Source organism: Periplaneta americana, chromosome 7 (assembly GCF_040183065.1).
Source record: "Periplaneta americana isolate PAMFEO1 chromosome 7, P.americana_PAMFEO1_priV1, whole genome shotgun sequence".
Lineage (NCBI taxonomy): Eukaryota > Metazoa > Arthropoda > Insecta > Blattodea > Blattidae > Periplaneta > Periplaneta americana.
The window spans coordinates 55,991,754-55,999,240 of record NC_091123.1 but is presented as its reverse complement, the minus strand read 5'-3'; the positions used below and the strand labels follow the sequence as shown (position 1 = coordinate 55,999,240).

General features: G+C 35.3%; 1 non-coding gene across 1 annotated transcript; it reads left to right on the top strand.

Moving 5' to 3' along the window:
• Positions 1-2,552: 2,552 nt before the first annotated feature.
• TRNAN-GUU (transfer RNA asparagine (anticodon GUU)) lies at positions 2,553-2,625 on the top strand. The gene has a single exon. It is a non-coding gene; the product is annotated as a tRNA-Asn (tRNA).
• The last annotated feature ends 4,862 nt before the right edge of the window (positions 2,626-7,487 follow it).

The window sequence follows — 7,487 nt, the reverse complement described above, 5'->3', positions numbered from 1 at the left end:
TTATGTAAAGAAATGTAAGAATGTAATAAATTAAAATTATTTGCTAAATAGAAGAGCAAATATGTACGTACATTCTAGTGTAACATTTACTCTTTAAATTCAAAATGCATACCTCTAAAACAGCAGTTAATATAATATAATGGCTTTTAATTACTCTAAACAACTGCATTATTATTTCATTAATAAATCATATATAAGAAGATAGTGTTATGGCTGGATGGTTCGGTGGCTGAATCGATGGATGATTGAGTTATTGGTTGAATGTAGTGAGAGAAATGATTATCAATTAAATGGTAGGTCTACACGATGATAATCGCGTCCTTGCAAGGTCTCTTGGAACTCCTGCATGGCTCAATGTGGTCTGCCTTAGGACCAGCGGAACCACAATAATCATGGTAAATTTTCTCCCCCAGGATTAAGGGTGTAGAAAATGCACCTTTAAGGACACCTGGTAGAGTTCTCAGGGCAGTTTTATGATTAATCACTGTTGAAAAGAAAGTTAGTTTTCTCTAGAACTACATTACCTAGGATAACAATTTTTTCACTGTCCATCATTATGAGGCCACTGCTATCAAAGATGTCTAGCTGGTATTAATTCCTTAGTTGTACAATTGTGTTAATCTGTGCAATAATTGAGACAGGGAGATCAAAAACCCACTAACTCCATTTCTTTACAAAATTGAGTTATGGGCTGGATTATGCTTTTTAGCTTGTCCCGTATGCGTAGAAGGTAAGAATGCACTATAATCCCGACGCTGTTATTTCCGGCGTGACTCCGCCTCTTTGCTTACGTCTTAGAAAGTGAAGGCTCTATAAAGTCTAGGTAGGTAGTATCGTTCGCCATTTTTGTTCTTACGTTGCCGAGCTACCATACGAGGAATCTATTTGCCACACCGTTAAACATTATTATGTCGTAGCTCCTATGATAATAAATCAAACGCAATGTAATTCAGCAAATAATTTAGCGCCAAATAACGTCTTCGTGTGCTTTCTGCGAACGCCAACGAAAGAGCTAAAATGGCAGGCGATTATATTAAGTATTTATCGAGTCTTAAGAAATGAATCAGCGAATCACAAGACGCACACGTTTCAATGTAGCCGAATTGCAACGCGATTGGCTGCCGGAAATTAGAGCGACGGGACTATAATATCGACATTCATCTGCATACTGGGGGCTGTTTTAAAACTCGTGGAAGACAGAACTCTACTTACTCTATGGAATAAGAGAGTTTTTGCATTCCAAGCTTAATTTCGCGGTAGGTGACAACACTATCGCTCAACCAGCTGAGTAAAGTGATACGATACGGTATGCAGAATGTCACAAAAGTCTATGAAATCCATGTAAGTAAGACTATTAAAGGCACAATATCGAGTCGATTAACTTCCAGAAACCCAATACAGATGCACGAAGAGTGAGAAACAATTCGAATATTCGTTAAACCGTACCTGAGACACTACGCGAGACGGAAGAGCTGTGCATATTGACTATAACGCCAGGCGTTCAATAGCAATATATAATTTCTGTTGTTCGTAACCGGTTGTGCACGACCCTAACAGCACATATGATGTACTCTGATTTTTTTTTAACGATTGCTTCTGTATAGGAGTATGAATTGGCAGAAGCGATCATCCGGGTTCAGTGTTGATTGAAGTAGGCCAGTAAATTTGGGTATGGGTTTCCACATCCCTGAACTATCGTTCTGGTTGGCTAGCCCACATCGTTCACTGTGTGAATACGGCACACACTCGCTGAACCCTATCGCTTTGAATTCCGGACGGCACGCATATACAAGTCCTCTTTGATATAGCCGCATTTGTACTCAATGTATCGTCTCATATTTCTAGTCTGCGGTTTTCTTTTACTTTAATTTCCAGCTCACATTAACCTTGTGACACTCTTGACTGAAAGCATCTGTGAGATGAATTGTTATACAAATTACAACTCGCTTTGTATTACGTAGTAATGAAAGCCACTCTACAAACACAATTTGTGTTAATTCTATTCAGCGGTATTATGTCGTTTAATCACACACAAACATTTTATGAGCAAGTAGGCCTAGAACAGAGTTTGCGTTTATTGTATGTTATGTTAAGTGAACTAGTTTGCATTGTTATATTTGCATATAATTATTTGTACGTGTTTTATGAATTGTAGAACAAATATATGTGAAGATGCTAATGAAACAAGAAGTACTGTGATGATTCAGAAAATCTATTTACGCATTTTACAGAAACTTACCTTTTCAGTATAACTCCGGTTAAAAATTGTTTTTGGGTATTCCGTGAACCTATTTCCCCGTCTTCAGCTACTTTTCTAAACTCGATATCCGGCCCCGGAACAATTTTTCCCTCAAAATTATTCAAATCAACTTTACAGGGAGTTATACCTGAAAGCTTGATTTGCATAATACACGTCACTGTTCGTTAACAGAAAGCCACAATTTAAGTCACACAGAGTTAGTGTGCACTCAACTTTGGTTGCTTGACAGCTGTCAGCCCACTTTGAGGTCTGTGGATATAGAAGGAAAAATTGGATCGGTGTCTGGTAGAATTCCCGGGTAGCTCAGTTGGTAGAGCGTTGGTACGTTAAACCAAAGGTCCCGGGTTCGATACCCGGCCCCGGAACAATTTTTCCCTCAAAATTATTCAAATCAACTTTACAGGGAGTTATATCTGAAAGCTTGATTTGCATATACCTAATAATGTTAATAAAATACTCACGAACTTTAATTTGAAATCAATCGCAGTCAATGGACACACAGAAGGTCCCATTATTGTGTTCAATAAATTTGTGCATCGTGTTCTATATCTGAAAACAAGCAAAAAATGTCATTTGCCGCCATGCACCGGACACATCGAACAGGAAAGGCACTGTACTTCTGAATCCCGTTATACATGTGAGAGTATTTGTGCAACATTTTAGGTCAGATTAAAATTGTTATGCAAGGGACTTCTCATATTGACTAGTAATTAGAAGGTAATAAATGCTGATGAAAGGTAATGAATGCTAAAAAAAAAACCACATATTCCAAATTTGGTATAAAACATACTATTAAGTACATAAACATGTCATAAAGGTTTCATGATGATAACTTCAGAACTGTACAAGTTAAAAAAAAAAGTAGAATTTGCAGAGAAATTTTATGAGTAATCACTGTTGAAAAGAAAGTTAGTTTTCTCTAGAACTGCATTACCTAGGATAACAGTCTTTACACTGCCCATTATGGAATGTTATCTGTGCCACTGCTATCAAATATTTCTACCTAGTATTAGTGGAAAAGAAGGCCTAATAGCCTTAACTACACCAGAATAAATAAATAAATAAATAAATAAATAAATAAATAAATAAATAAATAAATAAATAAATAAATAAATAAGTAAATAAATAAATAGATAAATAAGTAAATAAATAAATAAATAGATAAATAAGTAAATAAAAAAGTACGTAAATAAGTAAATAAATAAATAAGTACGTAAATACGTAAATAAATAAATAAGTACGTAAATAAGTAATAAATAAATAAGTACGTAAATAAGTAAATAAATAAATAAGTACGTAAATAAATGAGTAAGTAAATAAATGCCCTTCTTTTTGTTTTTTGACACTTCCGAAAGATTGATTTTTTACATTTCAGTTTCACTTTTCTCAAAAGCTATTCAACTCAGAAGTTCAAACTTTTTTATGGGTATACAGAACGTTTAAATACATACAATAGGTGAACGATTTTGATACAAATGTACACCATTCCCAAGGGAAAAATACTAAATGTAAAAAAATAAAAAAAAAACATTTTTTCTGTAATATGAATTAACCCCTTAGGCCTGATGTACATTATAGTGTACATTGTTTCTTTTTTTCTTTTTTTGGAATTCCTTCGATACTTTTAAATACTTTGCAAATTCAGTGTGATAGAAATGGAGAATATTATTTTTGAAACATTTCTATATCTGAATGAAAAATAAAATTTAAAATTTTGGGGCCCGAGGAGTCAAAATTGTCCCCAAATTTTGATTTTCTGTGAAGACTTGATTTGGGAATTTTGGATCCCCAGAATGATTGTAACCAGTTTTTTTTTTTTCAATTTTTTTTAAATATAAATTCAGGTCTGAAGGGGGTTAAAAACACAAGTTATGCCCTGAAGTGCCCTAATGGTTTACTGGCTATTTCAAGACTTATCAAAAAGCATTAATATAAAAATTTGTGAAGTTCTGATATATAGTTTCAGAGTAAAGTGTAGCTACAGCTGTATATATTTTTTTATAAATTATTGCACACATTAACACAATTGTACAACTGAGGAATTAATACTAACTAGACATCTTTGATAATAGTAGACTCATAATGATGGACAGTGAAAAAATTGTTATCGTAGGTGATGTAGTTCTAGAGAAAGCTAACTTTCTTTTCAACAGTGATTAATCATAAAATTTCCCTGCGAACTCTACCACGTGTCCTTAAAGGAGGTTGCATTTTGTACACCCTTAATCCTGGGGGAGAAAATTTACCATGATTATGGAGGATGAGAAGTGTAAAATTATTGTGGTTCCGCCTGATAATCGATCTTCTTCATTTCCTACTCACTCCCTTTCTTCCCACCTTCCACTCATATTTTTGTGGCTTATTTAGAATTAATCTTCGACTCCAATCTCTCTATCTCTTTCTGTAACTCTCGTGAGGGTTGTATCCACCCCTTCATCGTCTCGTACCGCAAGAGATTAAGAAGTCCATCAACTAATAAGTAGTGGGAAACACATCCTCAGGGGCGGAGCGACAGATTGTTTGTCTAAATTGAACTCAAGATTAAAATCAATTCTTTATTTCTTTCACTCTCCCCTTTTCTACAATTCTTTCCTTTTTTACCGAGAAAAAAATATTTAATTAAAATAGATGGCTCAGTAGCTTCAAAACCGGTTTATTTTACACAAGATATTTTATACGGTAATGCGTTTTTAATTAAAGAACGACCACTGTGCTATATTAAAGTCGATATATTTGAAAATAAATGGTATATAATACATTATACGTTCTCTGATTCGCTCCATATACACCATTAACTGTGTATAGCAGGAAGTGGTGGCGAGTCCAGGGGGTGGGTAGGCCTGGTATGCCAGGTTCCTACCCCGTCCCAGTTGGCTTGTAGTCATTGTAACACTCCAGAGCTACGATATCAGCTTTTTTCTTCCCCATCCTCACAAGATTCATTACCTAAATAAAACACCAAAACACACTAAATCGGATGCAAAGCAGAACGTCCCACTCCACTATCGAGAACAGCAAAAACACCTTCATAATTTATGCCAGCTTCTGTTGCGTCGTTAGTTATCTGCAATGCTGACTAATTGGTATGGCAAGCGGCTTCTGCAGTCAACTATCAACTTTTGCAGCAAATTCTTGCTCTTATTAGATCCTTGAAAACGTCGTAATTTCAGCTTGTAGCCCGGGATTAAAAGCACGAATGAATGTGGATGAAAAACGATTCTTACGCTTATCGACAGCGTTGTCTCCGCCTGATGTGCCCAGGCACTACAGTCATTTGCTGGTTTTGTTCAATTATAATTGAAGCGTTTAGTTTCATAACTAGACCACGGGAGAAAAGCCAAATAAAAGTCACGTTTACGGTTTACAAGTATTGTACGCATAGACTATGGCATGAGGTGTTTACGCATCCCAAATAGGTACAACACGGTACCGTCCGCAGAGAGCACTACGCGAACAACGAAAACAACTGCCATTCTGCGTTCTCAGTCAGTCCTCCTCCGTACATGAACAGAGAACATTGAGATACGTAAACATATTCTTCATTTGTGTTCAGTGAAGTAATTATAATACGGAAGACATGTTAAAAAACATAGGGTGTATTCTTTAATGCAATTTTTAGCAGTGATACTGGTGAAACAGTTAAGGGTCGGTTACGTATGTGTGCATTAAAAAAGATAAGAAAACAACCCATAGAACATCACTGTAATACACAAATACACATGAAAAATGTTACTCATATGTTAGAAGAAAATAAGGGTTCAAATTCAAATTCCGCCTCAAATATGAAATATTACTTTTGCCAGGATTTGTATCGAATGATGATAAGTTGCAATATTCCATTCAAAACGTTGAACAATCTTCACTTTAAAAGATTTATAGAAAAGTACACAAAATATGCCATTACAATAGTTATATCAACGTACAACCAATATTCAGTGATTATTCCGTGTGTCAATTTACATTTCCTCCGGCGTATATCTGCACGTCCCTTCAGTGTACCTACTGTGCTTACGTAAACAACCCTCTGACGAGACAAATTAGTTGCGTTGTAGTTACCTTCACATCCGAATGACTTTTTTTCCGCTGTTTATTCATAAGTATCACATGAAAATTTTATTGGGGGATTTCAATGCTAAAGTAGGACGGGAGGATATTTTTAAACAAACTATTGGAAAAGAGAGCCTACACGTAACTAATAATGGCAAAGGAGTTAGGTTACTCAACTTTGCCACAAAAAAAAAATTTAATTGTCAAAAGTACAACATTCCCTCATAAGGATATAGGTCTACATAAACATACTTGGACTTGTCCAGATTGATTGACACACAACCAAATAGATCACATCTTAATAGGTAAACGAAGACATATTAGTATAATAGACATTCGAACCTTCAGGGGGGCATACTGTAATTCTGACCATTATTTGGTAATTGGAGAACTAAGAGAAAGACTACCAGTAGCCAAGCGAGTAGAGCAACAAGGTAATATTAGTAGATTCAATATTCTGAAATTAAAGGACGAGGAAACTAAGCAATATTTTCAGGTCGAAATTTCAAATATGTTTGCCGCTTTAGGAAGTTCCGACCAAGTTGAGAAAGAGTTAGATGTTAATATCGTGTGGGAAAATGTCCGAGATAATATCAAAATCGTAGCTGAGCAGAACATGGGTTATTATGAAACTAAGAAAAAGAAACCGTTGATTGATGATGACTGTTGCAACGTAATAGAAAGGAGGAAAGAGGCAAAATTTAAATCCTTATAGGATCCAGTTGAGGCGAATAAAGACATTTATTTCAATGAAAGACGGGAAGCAAGTCGTAGGTCTACACTTGGGAATAAGAAGAGAGATTACTTTAAGGAAAAACTCAATGAGATAGAAACAAATAGTAAGAATATAAACATTAGAGATTTATATAAGGGCATAAAGGAATTTAAGATTAGGTATCAGGCAAGGGCAAACATGATCAAGGATGAGAATGGTGACTTGCTTGCAGACTCTCATTCTATTCTGAACAGATAGAAGAACTACTTTGGACAACTACTAAATGTGCATAGACCAAATAGAAATGATCGGAACGATATTCAAATACTAACTGCTGAGCCATTTATACCCCAACCCACACTTTCTGAAGTCGAAATTGCGATAGAAAAGATGAAAAAATTAGAAGTCTCTAGGTATCGATGAAATTTCAGCAGAATTAATACAAGAGGGTGGAATCTTATTATC